Source organism: Capsicum annuum, chromosome 5, assembly GCF_002878395.1.
Source record: "Capsicum annuum cultivar UCD-10X-F1 chromosome 5, UCD10Xv1.1, whole genome shotgun sequence".
In the NCBI taxonomy this organism is placed as follows: Eukaryota; Viridiplantae; Streptophyta; class Magnoliopsida; order Solanales; family Solanaceae; genus Capsicum; species Capsicum annuum.
Genome location: NC_061115.1, coordinates 190,167,295 through 190,190,083, shown reverse-complemented (window position 1 = coordinate 190,190,083; position 22,789 = coordinate 190,167,295). Strand labels below are relative to the sequence as shown.

At 36.1% G+C, this 22,789-nt stretch overlaps 1 pseudogene; it reads left to right on the top strand.

Moving 5' to 3' along the window:
• Positions 1-3,421: 3,421 nt before the first annotated feature.
• On the top strand, positions 3,422-4,422 carry LOC107871047 (annotated as a pseudogene).
• The last annotated feature ends 18,367 nt before the right edge of the window (positions 4,423-22,789 follow it).

Below are 22,789 nucleotides of genomic sequence, written 5' to 3'. Positions count from 1 at the left end.
AAAAAGCAAAACAAAAATACATATGCAATGTTCACATAAATCATATCAAAAATACATATGCAGTGTTAACATTAAGCATGTCAAAAAAATACATCTGAAACATACATAATTTGTAATTTGATATGTTTTACACATATTTTTCAAATGTCACTTGTTATAACACGGACTTTTCAGATTTAAGTGCAAACAAAGTTACATAGCCAGCAACTGAATTTTAAAAATATATTTACACTATATTTTGTTAAAGTAAAATATCTTTTCAAATATACATTTATACTATAGAATTCCGACAACAGAGCAAAAATACATATGCAGTGTTAACATTAAGTAAATAAAAAATACATATGCGGCAGATATTTTATACTTTTGTATGAGTTCATACCATATCATCAAAATCAACAGATACATTCGATCATTCATTTATATAGTATTTCAGAAAAAAATTGAATCAACTTCAATTCAAAAGTTGTTTACGATTTGTTCTACTGTTAACACAATAAAAATAGCAACAAACGATCTTTAAAACATTATTCAAATATTGATTTTTTTCCATTAAAACACCTTTAAAGCTGAAATTTGTAACGGATACTTGAATTCCAACTTTACTGCTGCCTTGAATCTAACTCGAACTTGTTTTTCAATTTTTCACATAAAAATTACGTTCGACAATCAAAACTTGATAGGCACATCAGTAATGTTAAAAAAAAATGAACTGAATAACAAAAATGATTATGTACCTTAAACAGTAGTAATGGTTGTATTTTCAACTGACAGTTGAATTCAAACAAATGGAACAGATGAACCAACAATTGAATTTGATTCAATCAAATTACTGCATCATTTTGCAATTTCTGTTGATTTTGAAGAAGAATCAGTCCATTTTAATTCAGCAAAACAGGGTAAGTTTCGAACAAATTGCTAAGAAAAGGTGCAGCTGTTAATGGGGAAAAACTGAAATTTGAATTCTCAAGTTATAACGGAAGTCACGTTTTTAAGAGTTTTAAATGGGAAAAGAATCTACATAATTACTTGATTGGTAATTATACCATATATAGCTCAACTAATTTCAGTTACTTAAGTGCAGTAATTTTTTTGTACATGTATTTTTCCAGCAACATTTTTTAAAAATACAAAACATAAGTTGTTATAAAATGTAATTATCAAACTGTTGCTATAAAACTAATAATTAGGCTCTTAAATATGCTATATCTAAATTTTGCCCTTGAAAAAATAGACAATCGCATTAGGCCCTTAAATTTAAGGGGCTTCATTTTTTTTTTAAATAATAATAGATTATAAGCTTTTTTGTAAAAGAAATTATGAAGTACTATTAGTAGGAAAAATAAACTTCTTGTATAAAAGTAAAGAATTATAAGAAGTTTGATGTATTTAAATTTTAAAGTACTGTCTTAAGAAAAATTAAATGCATTAGTTATATTAGCGAAAAAAGAATTATTGGAATAAATCAACTTTAAAAAAGTATTAACATCTTTGCATCTCAAAATATTTAAATTATAGACTTCATAAAAATATATATTTATTTTTCTTAAAAATTTAAGGCCTCATTTTAATTTTCGTCTTAGGCCATCGGAGTGCTTGAACCGCCCCTGCTATAGTTATAAAAACTAATCAAATCGACTCTCAAAAAGTGAAATGTAACAATTACGAAGAAAATATTATAATTTTTCAATTGAACCCCCTTCATCGTCTATCTACTCACCCAAATAGAGTTTATAACATTCATAACACTAAATACATGAATCTAATAAAAATAATAGTCATATCAAGTGAATTTTCTTCCACATATTTAATGGTAAGTGCATGTAAATGTTACTAACAAAAATTGACCAAAGTTGTGTAGCTTGCTCACCTCTTCTACATCGATACAGTAAAACTAAAGCTTAGAAAACAAAACAAACCTAATCCTCTAGCTGCTGTATATATTCTTGAATGTTTGCAGGGGCTCAGCTATTGCCACAGACAGGCTCTCTCTTTCGCAATATACTCAACAATTTTACTTCTTTTCTCAAATATGGTTTCTGATCTAAATTCATATTGTGTAGATACATATTGCTAGTTTGGAAAACCTTCTTTTCCATTTTGATTTATATTGAGCTTCTGAAACTTAATGTGAGGCATGTTCAAACATAAGAATATTTTCGTGCAATTTTGTGGAAATGCTTGTAGCTTCTCTATTACATTGGTCAATTTTGTGATTTTGGGGAGTATGATCTATCTCAGGGATAAGTGGAATAAGACACCAAGTTTACTATCATTATAAATAATTTTGAGATGTAACTACACAAACTCAATTTTACCTGATTCAGGATCTTTCAAAAATGACCTCTTTATCTTCATGAGATAGGAATAAGATTTGTGTGCACTTTATCTTCTCCTTATCCTACGATAACTTCAATAGTAAGAAATTGTAAAAAATATTATCATTAAAAAAATTTATGATGAACAATAAAATAATTTCAGTTCTTTTATTCGCATGACAAATATCAAATACGTCTATTGAAGATTAATGAAAAAAATAATAGCAGAAGGGAGATCTAATCCCTAAAACTCTTGCACAAAACTAAAAAATATGAATTAAAATAGTGGGTAAACATAGTCTAGTTTGCACCAAAGTTGATCATACCTTTTTTTTTCACTTGCTATTGTCCGGGAGAAAACTTCTCCATGATCATATTGAGAACATCGAACACACAGTGAATTGAACAAATCTAGAATCTCTTACCATATATTTTAGGACTTTCAATTTAAGAATTAATTTATTCTCCTCCCACGTATTTTAGAATCCTATATATTTAGGAGTCTAGTTAATATAATAAAAAAAATTAAATATTAAATTGAAGAAAATAGTGAAAAATAATTTTGTCTAAAAAAGAGTCTTTTAATGAAGGACAAAAAGTTTCAATCACTTTTATAAGGAAGAAAATAGTGAAAAGATAATTTTGTCTAAAAAAGAGTAAAAAGTTCAAATCACGGTTTTACACTTTTAATATATTATAGATTATATATTATAGATTATAGATTATAGATAGATTATAGATATTCAAATCACGGTTTCACACTTTTAATATATTATAGATTATAGATTATAGATTATAGATAGATTATAGATATAGATATAGATATAGATATGGATAGATATAGATATAGATTACAGATTATAAATTATAGATTATAGATTATAGATTATAGATATAGATATATATATATATATATACACACATATATATATGTATGTATATATAAGAGGAGCATCAAAATTTTGGAGGAAATGGGTACCGTCTAAGAGTAGATCTGTGGATTGACCAACTATTTTGTCTTCTAACGGTCAAATCCTCATTACTTGGCTCCGAACACTAGGTGGTTCTTGCTTGTCCGTAATGTCAAGTTGTAAATCTTGCTTAACTCTTTTCTTTTTTTGGTTGATTTGTCTCTTAACTCTATGAAGCCATCATATAGACGGTTGCGTTGTACTCAACTTTAGCGCGCTGTCTGTTAAAACTGCATTTCTCGCAGATGAGAAGTACTTCCTGAATGTTGAGCTCTATCTGTTATCTTTTCATATTTCAGTTAACCTCCTTGATGATACTTTTTTTGATATATCTTTGCTTCCTCAAGCAGAAATGGTGATTCCTCCACCAGTTAGACCTGACAGAGTGACGAAGTTTCTCAAACCTTACGTGCTGAGGATGTACTTCACAAACAAGTAAATGCTTAAGTAGTTCACACACCAACAGCAACAGTGGCTGCTTCTGCAAGCACACAAGAGAAAGGCTTAAGGCTTGCCATGGTAGAACCAAAAGAAAATACTAGAGATGTTGCTGCTGCAGCAAAAATAGGTAAGTTGTTGGGAGAGCGGTTACAGGCTAAGGGAGTTCCTGCGATATCTGTTTTCTTTAAGAGAGAACAAAGATACCATGGAAAGGTCAAAGCAGTTATTGATTCAGTTAGAGAAGCAGGCATAGAATTGGTTTGATTAGACCACTTTCTCTTTTCATTGCCTGCTGGATTCTCTCAGGCAAAGGATTCATTTACATGTTCTATTGCCCTTGCATTTCCATTGGACTATGTGTTTGCGTCAGTTCTCGCAAAATGGAGCACTGTGTGATTTGCTATGTATAAGATGTCACGTCTGACATTCCCTGTGTTTTGAAGCTTTGATTCCAAGAACCAGGTTCATAGCCCTCCCCCCCCCCCAAATCCACTCGCACAATGTCTTTTCCCAGTTATTATTTTCCATAGCAAGAGTAACCTGATACTTATAGATCCTATTCATCACTGGGTAGAAAATTTAAATTTTTCTGATAAGAGACATGATTTTTGTTTCAGGTTGGAAACCTGAACTTGAAATTCAGACTATCAGTTATTTGTTTAAGTTACCCTGTTATATCCCCTCGAATTACCATTTATCCTCAGTATTTTTAGATCATCTATTGTAGCGGTGCGAGAGTTGGAGAAAAAAAAGTAGTACATTATTTGTTCTCTTTTACTTATCCGCAATACATTTTGCACTACCTTAAGGAAGCATCAATTATGTTTTCATTTTGCTAAATTATTCTTGCTAATAGTTATTACTATGCTTCAAAAATCTAAATTTCGCTACTAATACTCCAACATGTTTGATGATGTTTTTTTTTTTTTTTTTTGGATTCAAAGTTCGTATGTTTGGATCCCCATGAGATATTCTGAAATTTGGTTGTTAGTGAATTTAGAGTAAGAAAAGCTGGTCCCCTCATAATAAGAGTAATTTGGAACTAAATTCAAATGGAAGGCAAAATGTTTATTTTCTTTGGTGTCTATGGTACTCCAGCTTGACAGTTTTCATCGTTTGTCTAGGGTTGAACCCTTAGATCTAATGACAGACTGATAGATCTAAATCAATCTATTGGGGATACGTAAGGCTGGCAACGGTACCGGACCTTCGAATGGTTCGGTTCCAGGTATGTCCCGCTACGGTACCAGTTCGTTGGGTACTGAAACCCATTACCGGTGCATACCGTGGATTTTTTTTCGGTAGACCCGGTACTAATTAACCCGATTCAGTCTAGAGCCTGCTCGGTAAAGGGTCGGATTTTAATTAATTTATTTTTTAATTAAGTAACGTTAATATAGCCGTTGGGGGTTGCCAATGAGCGGCTATTTTGAGCCCCCCACCCCACCCCACCCCACCTCAAAACCCTTCCAAAGTACGCCACCATCTCCCTTAACAAATTTTCACTATAAATACCCCTTATACCTATTTTTTTCTTACAAATATTCTCATACTCTATTGAATATATTAAACTCTAAAAATCTCTTTATTATTCTCTAAATATTTATAATTGTTGCATTAGCTAATGTAAGACCCCGTAAAAATCCTAAGCTTAACTCAGTCCTTTAAAGCTTGTTAAGGGGTCCCAGACTAAAAAAATTTTAGCTAAGTATTCAGACTTAGTGTTATTTTAGCCTTCATAGGTTGGCGACTCTATTTCACGACCCTCATGACCTTAAAGTAATGATTTTTAGGTTGAATCCTGATCAGGAATGTTAGTGGGTGTTCCCAGACAAGTTTTGGATTTTTCGGACTTCATTTGGATCACATTTGAAAGCTCAAACCAGTGGATCGACGTGATCGATGCGTCGCGTCGCCCATCGCGCCAATGAATATTTTCCTCCAGCTCCCAGTACAAATTCCAGTGAACCAATGAGGACTCGACGCGTCGCTAAATCAGTTTTCAGTCATTAAAAAGTCGCATCCTCAAGGGTAATTGGGTCTTTTTTCACCCTATGTCATCCCCCAAAACACGAGATTAAGCCCCTTTAGAGGCAAAATTTCTCAAGAAACAAATCCTAGGATTCCCAATTCAAGATTCAGCCTTCAAGAACACTCCATCATTCCTCGCAAATTTGAATACCAAGGTATGTGAAGTGTTCATCCAAGGGTTTCCTTCCACTGGAGTTCAAAAAACTCTTTTAAAATACAAGTTAATTGATTTCATGTTGGATTTTGAATGTATCAATGATTATGATGTTAATGGTGATCTAATTCCATGATTTGTCCTAAGTTTCATGCACACTATTTAATTGTGAATTGAATTTTGTAAACTACATGTCAAACTCTTGAATTGTAAGTTGAATGTAGAATCCATGATATTACTACATGTTTAGTGATATATGAAATACCAATGCTCCCCAAGTGTTTGTCAAAATGTTTATGTGATTTGAATAGTCTAAGTATATCATGTTATTATGTGATTTCAATCATGCACAAGCTCATGTATATCAAGTGTTTGACAAAAATGTCTAAGTGAATGTATTATTAGCAAGCTGGTACCATTATACTGCAAAAGTTATGCAGTGATTTACTTTTCATGCTATCGAGTCCTGAGGGTATTTAATACCTGACAATTTAGCTGTATATCTAGAGCCAGTGTCAGTTACAGAATAATATCATTCATATCACGATCGGTGGTTCAGTAATCAGTTCAGAACTCAGTTAGTAATCAGTTCAGAATCCAGTGAACTCAGTTCTGCCTAGTCAGTTAACATGATCAGTCACAGTTCAGTCCAGCCTATAATAGTTTAGAATTCGGTCTAGTATCTGTTCAGTTGGGAGTAGGATTCAACATCGAGTGAACCCAAGGATGGGGAATCACCTGCCAGTAGAGGGTGTGATCCTTAGAAGCAGTCCTTATATTCCAGAACTACGTAGCCAGCGTAGGTTGAGACATTAACCTACCAGTTGAGGGTACCACCGTTCTCATTCAGAGCACCTGCTAGATAAGGCTGACTCAACTTGTCTTTACCCGTAACACGGTACTGACACCCTTTTAGCCAGGGTTACCGGTTGGACCTCAATCAGATCAGAGAGCGGCATGTCGGTTAGATAATTACCTCCTACAGTCTCAGTTTCAGTCTTCAGAATAGAACTCAGTTCAGTTCTACAAAAATCAGGATTGTTAGATATAGTCACTCAGTTCAGTACGGAACTCAGAATAGTTCCACAGAATCAGGACTATTAGATACAGTCACTCAGTTCAGTATGGAACTTAGATTAGTTCCATAGAATCAGCACTTTCAGATACAATCACTCAGTTAATAGAAATAAAGTATCAGTAAACTCAGATATCAGTAAACAAGTGATTCAGAACTTCGTATTTAGTGTACCATGACCACAGTTACAGTTAACATATGCATGCTTGTAATCTCATTCAGTTATACTTATGTTACTCAATCAGTATTGTTCATGTATATGAACCTATGCATCTCAGCCTACCTCACTTAGCATACCTGTATATTCAAAGTACTGATGCATACCTTTCTTTTGCACTATGATGTCTTATATCATGGGTTTAGACGCATAGGCTCCCAATCATACTTAGCAGCCCGATCCATCAGTCGCAGACTAGTGGTGAGTCCTCATTGTTCGAGGATAAATTTATTATTCCAGTATTTTAGTACTTAGTTTATTTCAGTAGTCAGAGTTAGTTGGGGACATGTCCCATCAACTCCTTGTTCAGATAGTAGAGACTTTTAAGACTAGAGTAATTTTTTAGACGGATGTTTAGTTTATAGTATTATTTTCAGTATTCAATAATTGATTTTCAGTTTTGAACCTTATGGATATTTCCACCTAAATTCTGTATTTTACAGTATTGTTATGCAGTTATTGTAGCAGGTACCAGTCATGGGTTAGCTTGTGGTCCTTTGGGATTATAAATACTGTGTAGTGTTCAGGGTACATACTCGGGGAGTTACAAACTTGGTATCAGAGCCTAAGGTTCAACAGAGTCCTAAGAAGTCTGAAAGTTGCATCTAGTAGAGTTTTGTGCATGGGTGTGTAGCGCACCACACTTATGGACAGGAGGCTGTTAGATGTTTTAGGAAAAGTTTCCTTTCTTTCAGTATTCATGTCGTGCGAGTGATCACGAGCTCCAGTTAAACTACCAGTCTAATGCAAAGTTTCTCTTCCATTTACAGAATATGCCTTCAAAGAGGACTAAGGGAAGAGAACGGGGGACCAGCCAACACCTCAGCCCATCCAGTCGGATCCCCTGGACGAACATGTCTCCCACGCTAAATTCAGAGCAGCTTTTACCACCCTAGCTTATTCTGTAGCAGCCCAGAATGAATGCTCAACTCTCATTCTAGCCAACCCAGTGGCCAATACTATTGTAGCCAGGATTCAGGACTTTACCCAAATGAACCCTCGATCTTTTACTGGGTCTAAGTCAGATGAGGACCCTCAAAAATTTCTTGATTAGATGCAGAAAGTTACAGATATTATGGGGGTGACATCTAGTGAGAGTGCCGAGTTAGCTTCATATCAGTTTTAGGATGTGTCTCACTCATGGTTTAAAAAGTGGAAAGCCTGAAGGCCGCAGATGCAGGGACCATAGAGTGGGAGGAGTTTGCCACTGCTTTTTTTGGATAGGTTCTTTCTGTTGGAGTTGAGGAAAGCAAAGGTTCTAGAATTTATTAACCTGAAGCAGGGAAACATGACAGTGAAAGAGTATTCTCTCAAGTTTACTCAATTAGCTAGATACGCTCCTCATGTGGTGGCAGATAGCTAGTCTAGGATGAGTAAGTTTGTGTATGGCATGTCTAATAGTGTGGTCAAGGAGTATAGGACCGCAATGTTGATTAAGGGGATAGACATATCCATGTTTATGGTCCATGCTCAGCAGATAGAGGAGGCTAAGAATAGGGAAAAGGAGAGGGAGAACAAGAAAGCAAGAACAGGTAGTTTTAAATTTGCTCAGCCTAAGTTAGAGGGTGGGAATCATTCTCAGTTTTGTTCGAAATCCTCAGTTCTAGCTTTGTCCTTAGCTAGTGCTCCCATACCAAAATTCAGAGATGGCAACAGAGATAGGGAGTCAGACCCTAAACCCTAGGGTAGTGTTAGCAGTGCCCAAAAAAATCCTCTCTACTAGAAGTGTGATAAAAACCATCAGGGTGTTTGCAGAGCTGGTAGTGACGTATGCTTCGGATATGGCAAGCCAGGCCATAGAGTCAGAGATTATACCCAATTAGGTTCTCAGGTTCGGCATAACCGTCTATCAGCTTGGTCCGGTTTCCCGAATCAGCAGGGTGCCGCTTCTAGTGCTACCAGTGGGCAATACCCAAATAATAGACTCTATACCCTTCAGTCCTGACAGGATCTAAAAAGTTCTTCTGATGTGGTCACTGGTATGTTACAATTTTATCATTTACCTGTTTATGCTTTACTAGATCTAGGAGCTTCTTTGTCCTATGTTACTCCTTATATAGATGTTGAATCAAAGTCAGTCCCAAAATTCTAGCAGAGCCTTTCTCAGTCTTTACTCCAGTGGGTAAATCTATCTTAGCCCGACGAGTATATCTGAACTTTCCAATTTTGGTATTTTACAAAGTTACTTCATCAGACTTAATCGAATTAGAGATGACCAATTTTGACGTCATTCTCAGCATGGATAGTCTTCATTCCTGCTATGCCTCAGTCGACTGTAGAAACAAAATTGTCCAGTTTTAGTTTCCGAATGAGCCCATCCTAGAGTAGAGGGGTAGTACTTCAACACTGAGTGGTCAGCTTGTTTCCTACCTTAGGGCAAGTAAAATGATATCTAAGGGATGTGTCTACCATCTCTTCCGAGTCCAAGACTCTAGCTCTGAAACCCCTACTCTTGAGTCAGTATCAGTAGCATGTGAATTCCCAAACGTGTTTCTAGAAGATCTTCTCAAAGTTTCTCCCAAAAGAGAAATCAACTTTGGAATAGACCTTCTTTTAGTTACTCATCCCATATCTATTCCGCCATACAGAATGGAACCTATAGAACATAGAGAATTTAAAAAATAGTTGAAGGATCTCCTAGATAAGGGGTTCATCAGACCTAGTGTATCTCTGTGAGATGTACCAATTTTATACATGCGTAAGAAAGACGATTCTCTTAGAATGTATATTGATTACCGTCATTTGAATAAAGTCAAGGTCAAGAACAAGTATCCCCTTCCCAGAATCAATGACTTGTTTGACCAACTTCAGGGTGCCAGTTACTTTTCTACGATAGACCTCAAATCAAGCTATCATCAGCTCAGAGTCAGAGAATGTGACATTCCAAAAATAGCTTTCAGAACTCGGTATGGTCACTTTGAATTCTTAGTTATGTCACTAGGTCTTACTAATACCCCAACAACTTTCATATTCTTGATGAACCATGTGTTCAAGCAGTACTGTAACACCCCGTATTTTGGGCTAGAATGTAAACCATCATTCCTTCATATAAAAGTTCCAAAAGCCATAAATCTGGTGCAAATATAGTGTGCTAATAAATTATGTAGTATGAGAATCTAGTTGAGAATGAATTGAGATCATAGAGGCCCCTTAACCCAAGGACGAGTTAGAAACTTTCCTACCGTCCGAGTTTGAGTGAGCGTCGAAACTTGGGTCAACTTCAATTGATAATAACTTTTTGTATATAACGAATTAGGGGGCTTACAATAAATCAAATGAAAGTTCTTCGAAATAGCTTTCCAATGATACCAAATTTGCATTAATCCAATACTAGAGCAAAACTTTATTCTTATTTTAGTGAGAGGCAATAAGGGTGTGCGATTGGTTAGGCGCCGCCCAACCAAACTTTGGCGATTGACAAGGTGTCACCCACCCTGGCTTGTGAGATCGACTGGGCTCCACCTAATTCATTGCCAAGAGCTAAAAATACTCTATTTTGACTTATATCAAGGGTGTTGAAGTCATTTCATACCCCTAAACCGTCCCTAATCACTCCAAATTGTTATAAGGGATTTTTAAACACATTATTTACAATCCCTAAGCCCTAAATCATCCAAGTTATGATCCAAAGCCCTTTTCTATTCTCAAGAGCAAGATTCAAGTGGTTTTCACAAGAAATGAAGGAATTCAAGCTTAAAGGTCCAATCTTTTCGCAATTTCATCGTCACTAAGGTACGTGGGGTTTATCTTAAAACTACATGGACTTGTTGTGACACTTGTATATGATTTAAACTTTATCAAGCATGAAATTATAAAGGGGTTTTGGAATCTATGTTTTAAATTATGCATCCTGAATGTTTCAATCCTATTATTGTTTTGGCCTTGAGGCATTTCCCCTTAAACTGATTTATACTTATATGTATATGTATGAAATTGAGTTTTTAAGATTGATTGAGAGCATAATTATGATGTCCCTCTCTTGTGATGAATTGAAGTTTATGATCTTATCAGAAATGATTTGAAATACATGTTTTATGATTTGAAAGTGACTTTCTTAGTATCATAGTATTTGAACATGATTTAGAGATGATGAGAGGAATTTTATTGATATAACTATATCCTTGTTTTAAAGAGAAAGAATTTCATATCATTTGAGTAAATTGACATGACCACCTTATGTTATTAAAATATTGAAAAAGAGAGGTTTCTTGCATGTGTTTACATAAGTTCTTTGAATTAATTTATTGATATGGTTGTCCCAAACCTTATGTTTTGAAATAGGAGATTATATTATGTTATTAATGGCTCAGAGATGTGACTTGCAAGTCTTGGTATGATGATACGAATACAGAAAATGCCATCGTAAATCAGAACAGAAAAGAATATAAATTTTTACTTTGAAAGATGCGTGTTTATAAAAGGTTAAAAATGGGCTTAAAGAGATTTATATGGTTACTCGAAGAAAGTACGAGTTAAAAGACTCTATGCTAGAAATCGTGATTTGCCGAGATGGGATTATGGTACCCTGCTTTGTGATCTTGTGTACCTTGATTCATGTATTTCCAAATTGGGAATATGGTTAGGATCCCTGCTTTATGATCTTATGCACTGCCTTGACATGTTGATTTGATTGAGGATCCTGGCACCATGCTGTGTGATCTTGCGTGTCTCTCCTTATGGATACTCTAATCCTTCCGGCAAACTTGGATTGAAGGCTTGGCCACCGAGTCAAGGGCAGATTCCATATAGCCCATGGAATTATAGATTGTAGGGTGTACCATCTTTTTCAAAAGTAAGATAAAGAGTTTGACACAGAGTTCGGATGATTGTTTAGAGTCTTTTAAAAATGCCCATGTGCTTTCATATCATATGTTATATTTATGGACTATTTTTGAACTTTTCTCATCTATGTTGAATAAAAATTATTTTTGGATTTGCTCTGTGTACCAATATAATTGTATTGACCCCCTACCTTTCAGGGTCTGAGGCTCAGTCTAGAGGTCCTGCTAAGCCATAGAGTTTTCAGAAAAAAGTGAAGTATGCAGTGAATGAGCCTTCTTTATTTCGGGAGGCCCATGTCCTTCAGACTTTGTCATTTATTTTGGGTTTAGGTCCGCTGGGGGCCTTGTCCCAGTTTTAGACAATTGTTATTTTTGTATGTAGTAGAGATTTTACAGACCGATTCAGATGTTATTTAGATGTTGTTGGATTTCTTTCTTTATTATCAAATTGAACTCAGAGTATGACCATGGTTCCGTGATGATTTATTTTCCACATCTTTTCTTTATTGTATGAATGATGTGCATGATTACAAGACAGAGAAGGGCGTCGAGGCCTTTGTGGTTTGGGATGCTCGTCACGATCAGAGCTCCGACTTGGGTCGTGAAAAACTTAGTATCAGAGCACGATTCATAGTCCCAGGGTGTCTGCAAAATTACATCAGGCAAAGTCATGTTTATGGGTGTGTAGCGTGGCAAACTTATTAGTGGGAGGCTACAAGGCATTTAGGAATGTTTCTCTTTCTTCCTGTTCTAGTTCGTGCTGTGGAGTCAGAATATTCTTTTTTTATACTCTAGGTTGTGCTATGATGTTGTCCTAACGAAAGTAAGGTTATCCCAATTATTTTCTTACTCTGATGTTCTTAGATATGTCTCATTTTTGAGCTGATTTAGTACAAAATCTTAGAATCCAAATGATGTGGTCCTTTTTCAATTGAGTCATAAAATATTATAAAATTATGCAAGGACTTGAGAAGAGTTCGTTAGTGCTTTAAGGTGTATTGATTCTAGTGTAAACTTTAATTCTGATGAAATCGTACTTTTCAGCCTGAGGTATTAAGTTTATTCAGTCCTTTTCAAAATTTATGTTGCAGATGTCATGCATAAGGGTAATAATGTGTAGTAGAATGTTGGAACTATATTTCCACCGGAGTAGTAGTATAAGTTAAAGTGTCAGTGTCATGACCCATTGGTAGTGAGATTGGACCAAGAAGTTGGTGATATGAAGTCACAAGGTTAGAAGTCAGAGAGAGGGTGACTTTTGTATAAGTAAATATTTTTAGTTGTATAACCGTTGATTGAGGGATGATTTGCCATTTTATAGTGATAGGCTAATGTGGTAGTAATATTTGTAGATTGTAAGGTATTCAATAAAAGAAGTGTTTGGCAGTGATTATTAAATTTTCAAGATTATGGTGGTTATAGAAATCCCTTGTAGGTTGTGAACAAAAATGTTTAGATTTGCCAATAAGTTATAAGTATAGACTCATTGTTGTTTGTGGAATTTGAAGGTAGTCTAAATATATGCTTGGGTAAGTAGTATGATGTGAGAAAGTAGAATATGTAGATAAGATTGTATAGGGTTATAAAATAAGATTAAGGTTGACCATGTCTATTATATTACCTTATCCCCTTGACCTTCTTTTCTTTAGTGGTTGTAAACTAGTACTTCATGTGAGAAGGTATATAGTGGATTTTGACCTATAATAGTGATGTTATGGAGGGGATTGTGATTATAGGTAGTAGTTAAATAAAATGAGTATTTTGAATTGATTTCCCAATTTGATAGACTAGTATGAGATGTTGCATGCTGCACTGGTGGTACGTGATTGTTATGTAGAATGTGGTGGTAAGAATAGTAGCTTAAGATAAATGATGTATGTTTTGTGAGAATGAATTAGTAGGCTTGATGTGATTTGTGAAAGAGCCTAGGTTGATAATTGATGAAAAGTTTTAAGTGGTGATTGTGAGGTATATGGGTATATGAGGACTAGTGTTAGAATGATAAATTGTGGGTGAGTCGTTAAGAGGATAAAGGAGTAAGTATATAAGAATAAGTTGCACCCCTTGGTAGTATGGCATTATGTAAGATTTTATGATATAAGTTATGTGATTAACGTTCTAATGTTAGAAGGTTAAGTAGTGGAGATTGGATTTTTATGTGATAAGGAATGAGGTTGTGTATGCTCATGGGACTGTGAGTTGTAAGTTAATGATGATAGAGGATAGCAAAAAAGAAAAATTAAGAGTAGCGTTCTTGGAAAGCAATGCCTTCAGAGTATACTTAAAAAAGGGAAAGTTTAGTATTTATGTGTATAAGTGTTTTGCATACCTAGTTTGTGTTCTTGAAATTGTGGTATGGAGAAGTTTGGGGAGTTATTGTATAGCGTTATTTAGAGTTGAATTGAGAAAATGAGTGGGCAATATGCGCCTTTGGTATAGTTTTACAATTTTTGTTAAGATGCAAGTAATGTGATTAGAGGTGTAATGGTAAGTATTCTAGGGAGTTGAAGATGAAGTGTTGTGTGCCTAGAAGCGTGATTGTCTATGCCCATGATAATGTTATCCATAAATAGATGACTTTGGGGTTTGGAGAATATTAGGATTCGTGCACCTGAAGGGGATGTTCTAGAATAAGAATGAATTTAGTGCCCTAAAAAAAATCTATGGAGGGGAGTTTGTGTTCATGTGTATGTTGGTACCCCCTTTGTGATTAGGTGTGTGGATATAGGGAGGCTCAATACTTCAACTATTCTCCATGTTCCTTGAATAGTTGGCGCATCTCGTTTACGTGAGTATGGGTTGTAGGGTGATGGTTGTGGAGGCTAGCGAAAGTAAGAGTAGTATTTCCGGAGAACAAGTCCTACATAGTATAGTTTATCCGGTAGAGATCATCGGTAATGTGTATTGTGGTATATCTCTTGTGTTGAGAGTTGTGGATATATATTTGATGAGAGGTTATGTCTGCAATTCTAGGATTATGACTTTGATCTAAGAGGGAGATCATGAGTTAAAGTAGTTCTCAAATATTCTTATGGTGTCAAGTTTCAAGTAAGATTCATGATAAATCTATTACAATTCAAGCAAACTCCTCCTACTCAGTCTACAAGGTCACTCAGCTAATGCCTTACTTTATGTATCCAAGTCCTACCTATGTCTAAGGTTTGAGTACTCTATGTAACTCATGACATGTCCTGACTTTCAAAATAGAAGAAATAATGTCCCTCGATGATCCAATATTCTAAGTATCCAAGCTCTATGTTATGTTGCTCATGAGCAACAAATCTGTGTCCCAAATCATGATTGGTTCTAAGGAACTATTTTTCGTATGTTAACGATTCATTTTATGTCGGTATTATCCAAAATGATAAAGGTGTGCGAACTCATGACTATTTCAGTTCTAAAAATGGGAAGCGATAGCTTCGAGTAGAAGTCCTTGCCTAAATCGTCGATTTCATGAACTCCACACTCATGTTACAAGACTCACGATGTAAGCTCTTATATTCCTTACTGTGATTTTCCTAAGAACTCGTACTATGTTGATTTTATGCCAAACGACTCTCTACTTGTGATCCAAACACTTGAGATATGAAACACTCTGTGATTATACCGTATCTTCAACTCATATCCCACCTTGAGTATGACAATAAGTATATGTTATAATCGAATTGTGCTACTCCCTTTCATGATGCTCTTGCTCAGACCTTTAATTACCCTCTATATGTTAGTATGATAGTGGTTATGAAAGCTTAGAAGTGTGTTAGGTGGGGGAGTAGATGTCATTGTAGGTGAAATTTTTGATACGATTTCTTGAGCTAAGGTTAGAAGAGCAGGGGAAGAAAGGAGATGAATATTCTTTATGTGAAATAGTTAGGAGGGAAGTATGTGGCGAGAATCTTAGTGAAAATTATTGAATTTGCAGGTCTTAGTGGAGATGTTCATGAAGTGGGGTGTAGTAGTGGTAGGCTGAAATTTTGTGATTGATGAAAATACAAACCAATATGCCATGCAGTTAGTATTCTTTGAATTAAGACTTGAGGTTGTTTGATTATAGTGATGAGGTGAAATTATTTCTCGATGTGATGTAGAGTACGGGGTCCCGTAGTTGAAATTAGTACCTCTTTCCTCCGAGTTAGGCTTCAACATAGAAGTATTATACGATGGGACACAAGTTCTTGAGGTTAGATGTGTTACGGGATAATTGTAAGTTGGAAATGATGAAGTATGTTGATTAATGTTAGGGTATAGATAAGTAGTGTTGCTAAGTTTAAGTCTTTTCGTTGTATCTTGTAAGACGGAGAATGGTAATATTCATATGTTCCGCGAGAAGCTTATCTCATCTTTTGTACCAATCTTAATCAGGCCGAGGACTCTTAGAAAAGTTATGTTTTGCAATGTTTTGATTAGGTGCTATAAAACATATGCCAAGATTCATATCGATGTCAAGTTTTGCTGTCTCGGGTTTTGTGCTTACCCATTTCCCTAGGGGTTATCATGAAGATTGGGTTTCACGTTTACCCTTTTCCCTAGGGGTTATCATAAAGATCGTGTGATGATTTTACATGTTTTTTTGTTGAGGAAAGATGTTCGAATCAATATTACGTTCTTTATTCTACACTTTTAGAGTTTCAAGAAGTCCCTACCCATAATTTGGGGACGAATCATCCCAAGGGGGAGATAATGTAACACCCCGCATTTTGGGCTAGAACGTAAACTGTCATTCCTTTGCGTAAAAGTTCCAAAAACCATAAATACGGTGCAAATACAGTGTGTTAATTAATTATGTAGTGTGAGAATCTAGTTGAGCATGAATTGAGATCATAGAGGTCCCTTAACCCAAGGACGAGTTGGAAACTTTCCTATCGTTCGAGTTTGAGTGAGCGTCGAAACTTGGGTCAACTTAAAGAGACCATAACTTTTTGTATATAACGAATTAGGGGACCTACTGTATATCCAATGAAAGGTCTTCGAAATATCTTTCCAATGATATAAATTCACATTAATCCAACACCCGAATAAAAAGTTATGCTCATTTTAGTGAGAGGTAGTAAGGGTGTGCGATTGGTTAGGCTCCGCCCAACCAAACTTAGGTGATTGATAAGGTGTCGCCCACCCTGGCTTGTACGATTGACTGGGTGCCACCTAAGTCCTTGCCAAGTGCCAAAAATACTCCATTTTGACTTATATCAAGGGCGTTGAAGTCATTTCACACCCCTAAACCGTCCCTAATCACTCCAAAACATTATAAGGGATTTTTAAACACATTATTTACAATCCCTAATCCCTAAATCATCCAAGTTACGATCCAAAGCCCTCTTCCATTCTTAAGAACAAGATTCAAGTGCTTTTCATAAGAAATCAAGGAATTTAATCTTAAAGGTCCAATCTTTTTGCAATTTCATCGTCACTAAGGTACGTGGGGTTTATCCTAAAACTACATGGGCTTGTTGAGACACTTGAATATGATTTAAAGTTTATCAAGCATGAAATTATAAAGAGGTTTTGGAATCTATGTTTTAAATTATTCATCCTGAATGTTTCAATGCTATTATTGTTTTGGCCTTGAGGCCTTTTCCCTTAAATTGATTTATAGTCATATGTATCTGTATGAAATTGAGTTTTTAAGATTGATTGAGAGCATAATTATGAAGTTCCTCTCTTGTGATGAATTGAAGTTTATGATCTTATCGGGAATGATTTGAAACACATGTTTTATGATTTGAACGTGGCTTTCTTAATATCATAATATTTGAACATGATTTAGAGATGATTAGAGGGAGATTTCTTGATATAACTATATCCTTGTTTTAATGAGAAAGAATTTCATATGATTTGAGTAAATTGACATGACCACCTTAGGTTATTGAAATATTAAAAAAGAGAGGGTTTCTTGCATGTGTTTACATGAGTTATTTGAATTGATTTATTGATATGGTGCTCCCAAACCTTATGTTTTGAAAGAGGATATTATACTATGCTATTAATGGCTCAGAGATACGAATTGTAAGTCTTGGTATGACGATACCAATACAGAAAATGCCATGGTAAATCAGAATAGAACAGAATGCAAATTTTTATTCAGTTTTTTAGATTTTGAACTTTGAAAGATGCATGTTTATATAAGGTTAAAATAGTCTTAAAGAGAGTTAGATGGCTACCCGAAGAAAGTATGAGTTGAAAGACTCTATGCTAGAAACTGTGATTTGCCGACACGGGATTATGGTACCCTGCTTTGTGATCTTGTGTACCTTGATTCATGTCATCCCAAATTGGGACTATGGTTAGGAGCCCTGCTTTATGATCTTGTGCACTGCCATGACATGTTGATTTGATTGGGGATCATGGCACCATGCTGTGTTATCTTGCGTGTCTCCCCTTATGGATACTCCAATCCTTGCGGCAAACTTGGATTGGAGGCTTAGCCGCCGAGTCAAGCACGGATTCCATATAACCCATGGAATTACAGATTGTAGGGTGTACCATCTAGCTCAGAAGTAAGATAAAGAGTTTGACACAGAGTTCGGATGATTGTTCAGAGTCTTTTAAAAATGCCTTTGTGTTTTCATATCATATGTTATATTTATGAACTATTTTTGAACTGCTCTCATCTATGTTGAATAAAAATTATTATTTTTAGATTCGCTCTTCATACCAGTATAATTGTATTGACCCCCTACCTTTCAGGGTCTGAGGCTCAGTCTAGAAGTCCTGCTAAGCCTTAGAGTTTTCAAATAGAAGTGAAGTGTGCAGTGGGTGAGCCTTCTTTATTCTGGGAGGCCCATGTCCTTCAGATTTGTCATTTATTTTGGGTTTAGGTCCAATGGGGGCCTTATCCCAGTTTCAGACAATTATTATTTTCGTATGTAGTACAGATTTCGTAGACCGATTCAGATGTTGTTGGATTTATTTCTTTATTGTCAAATTGAACTCAGAGTATAACCATGGTTTTGTCATGATTTATTTTTGCATCTTTTCTTTATTACATAAATGTTGTGCATGATTACCAGACAGAGAAGGGCATCCGGGCTTTCATAGTTTGGGATGCTCGTCATGGCCAGGGCCCCGGCTTAGGCCATGACAAGTACTTGGACATGTTTGTCATAGTATTCATAGATAACATCCTTATCTACTCCCACAGTGAGCATGATCATACAGACCATCTCAGAATAGTATTACAGACTCTCAGAAACCATCAGCTATTCACCAAATTCAGTAAGTGCGAATTTTGGCTAAGATCAGTAGCCTTCCTCGGCCATATCGTTTCTGGTTATGACATTAGAGTTGATTCCCAAAACACTAAAGTAGTGAGAAACTGGCCCAGACCTATCTCTCCATCAAATATCCAGAGTTTCTTAGGCTTGGATGGCTATTACCGATGGTTTGTAGAGGGATTTTCATCTATTGTATCCCCCATGTCTAGATTGACTCAGAAGAAATTCAAGTTTTAGTTGTCAGATTCTTGCGAGAAGAGTTTTCAAAATTTGAAGACTCGACTCACCTCAGCCCCAGTTTTGACTCTACCAGAGGTTCAGATGACTTTGATGTGTATTGTGATGCTTCTAGAGTTGGTTTAGGGTTTGTTTTGATTCAAAGAGGTAAGGTCATAGCCTATGCCTCTAGACAACTTAAGCCCAATGAAAAGAAATATCCTGCTCATGATCTTGAGTTAGCAACAGTAGTATTTGCCTTAAAGATTTGGAGGCACTATTTATATAGAGTGCACATTGATATGTTCACTGACCATAAGAGCCTGCAGTATGTATTCTCTCAGAAAGACCTAAACCTTCGTTAGAGAAGGTGGTTCAAGTTATTGAAAGAAAATGACATGAGCGTCCTGTATCATTCGGGAAAAGCCAATGTAGTGGCTGATGCCCTTGGTAGGATGTCTATGGGTAGTGTTGCTCATGTGGAGAATGGTAAGAAGAAGTTAGCTCAGGAAGTTCATTAGCTTTCCCGACTAGATATTCGCTTAGTCGATTTAGTAGAAGGTAATGTATGGATGCAGAGTAGTTCAGAATCATCCCTGGTTTCTGAGGTAAAGGAAAAGCAGAATAAGGATCCCAGTCTAGTTAAGTTGAAAGAATCATCCAGAGATCAGAAGATAGAGGTTTTCTTCCAAGGGGGACATGATGTGTTGCGTTTTTAGGGTTGACTATGTGTGCCAGGTGTAGATGACCTGAGACAACAAATTCTTACAGAAGCACATGGTGTGTGTTACTCTATTCATCTAGGGAGACTAAGGTGTACCGTGATTTGCGGGAGATCTATTGGTGGAGTGGGATGAAGAGAGGCGTTGCAGAGTTTGTGGCTAAGTGCTCAACATGTAAGTAGATTAAGATTGACCATCAGAAGCCTAGTGGGTCCATACAAGAGTTCAGTATTCCTACTTGGAAATGGGAAGAAGTGAACATGGACTTCGTGATGGGTTTGCCTCGTACCCATCGTCAGCATAATTTAGTTTGGGTCATTGTAGACTGGATGACCAAATCAGCTCATTTTCTACCAGTCCATACCTCTTATTCAGCCGAGGACTATGAAAAGCTCTATGTCAGAGAGTTAGTCAGGTTACACAGAGTTTCATTGTACATTATCTCAGATAGAGGTACGCAGTTCACCTCTCATTTCTAGAAGGCATTCCAAAAGGGTCTTGGTACCCAAGTCCACCTCAGTACAACTTTTCGCCCTTAGACAGATGGTCAAACAAAAAGGACCATTTAGACTTTAGAGGATATGCTTCGAGCATGTGCCATGGACTTTAAAGGTAATTAGGATGACCACTTACCTTTGATTGAATTTGTGTATAACAAAAGTTACCATTCCAGCATTCAGATGGCTTATTTTGAGGCGCTTTATGGGATGAGATGTAGATCTCCCATTGGTTGGTTTGAAGTGGGTGAGGCCACAGTAGTAGGGCCTGACTTGGTGTTTGACACTTTAGAGAAGGTTCAGTTGATTAGGGAAAGGCTTAAAACAGCTCAGAGCCAATAGAAATTGTACGAAGATATGCGCAGAAAGGATCTCAAGTTTGAGATTAGTGATTATGTGTATTTGAAAATTTCTCCTATGAAAGGAGTAAAGAGGTTTGGCAAGAAGAGGAAGCTCAGTCCTTGATATGTTGGTCCTTACCAAATTCTCAACCATTTCGGAAAGGTAGCTTACGAGCTTGAGTTTCTTCAGGCTTAGCTTTAGTGCACCAGTGTTCCATGTCCCTTTGCTTAATAAATGTATAGGTGACCCAACAGCCGTAGTCCTTATAGGGGCATACATGTTCAAAACAACCTCTCTTATGAGGAGATTCCAGTCGAAATCCTTGATTATCAGATTTGCAGACTGAGGAACAAAGAGGTCTCTCTAGTCAAAGTTCTTTGGCGAAATCACTCTGTTGAGGGGAACTACTTGGGAAGCAGAAGCAGATATACGGACCAAGTATCCTCACTTTTTCCCCGCCAACTCAGAATCAGCCCAAGGTAATAGTTCTTGAACTTACCCAGTTCCATGCTCAGAGTTTCCTTTATAGGCTTGGTACTAGTTACCATTGCATATTCAGTTGTGACTTCATGCATCAGATATGCATGTTCAGCATGAGAAACTCAGCTTATTAGCAATCCCAGTCATGCATTCATGAATCATGTTCAGCTACGTACTCATGCATCAAATATGCTTGTGTAGTACAAAATTTTAGCATATCAGCAGTGTAGTTATGAAATCATGTTGCAGTTGTGTATATCCAGTATATAAGTTCAGTCTATTAGTATTTCCAGATTAGTCATTCTCATTCGAGGATGAATGTTCCCAAGGGGAGATATTTTAAGACCCCGCAAAATTCTAAGCTTAACTCAGTCCTTTAAAGCTTGTTAAGGGGTCCCAGACTTAGAAAATTTCAGCTAAGTATTCAGACTTAGTGTTATTTTAGCCTTCATAGGTTGGAAACTCTATTTCACGACCCTCATAACCTTAAAGTAATGATTTTTAGGTTGAATCATGATCAAAAATATCAATGGGTGTTTCCGGACAAGTTTTGGATTTTTTGAACTTTGTTTGGATCACATTTAAAAGCTCAAACCAGTGGATCGACACGCTGCGTCGCCCATCGTGTCGATGAATATCTTTCTCCAGCTCCCAGTCAAATTCCAGTAAACTGATGCGGACTCAATATGGCGCATTGGCCATCGCGTTGATGCTAACATTGTGGCACATCGGTCTGTGCATCGCTAAATCAGTTTTCAGTCATTAAAAAACTGCGTTGTCAGGGGTAATTGGGTCTTTTCCCACCCTATGTCAGCCCCCAAAACACGAGATCAAGCCCCTTTAGAGGCAATATCCATTCATCTTTCTCAAAATTTCTCAAGAAGCAAACACTAGGATCCCCAATTCAAGATTCAGCCTTCAAGAAGACTCCATCATTCCTCGTAAATTTGAATACCAAGGTATGTGAAGTGTTCATCCAAGGGTTTTCTTCTACCCTTGGAGTTTAAGAACCTCTTTTAAAATACAAGTTAGTTGATTTCATGGATTTCATATTGGATCTTGAATGTATTAATGATTATGATGTTAATGGTGATCTAATTTCATGATTTGTCCCAAGTTTCATGCACACTATTTAATTGTGAATTGAATTTTGTGAACTACATGTCAAACTCTTGACTTGTAAGTTAAATGTAGAATCTATGATATTACTACATGTTTAGTGATATGTAAAATACCCATGCTCCCCAAGTGTTTGTCAAAATGTTTATATGATTTGAATAGTCTAAGTATAACATGCTATTATGTGATTTCAATCATGCACAAGCTCATGTATATT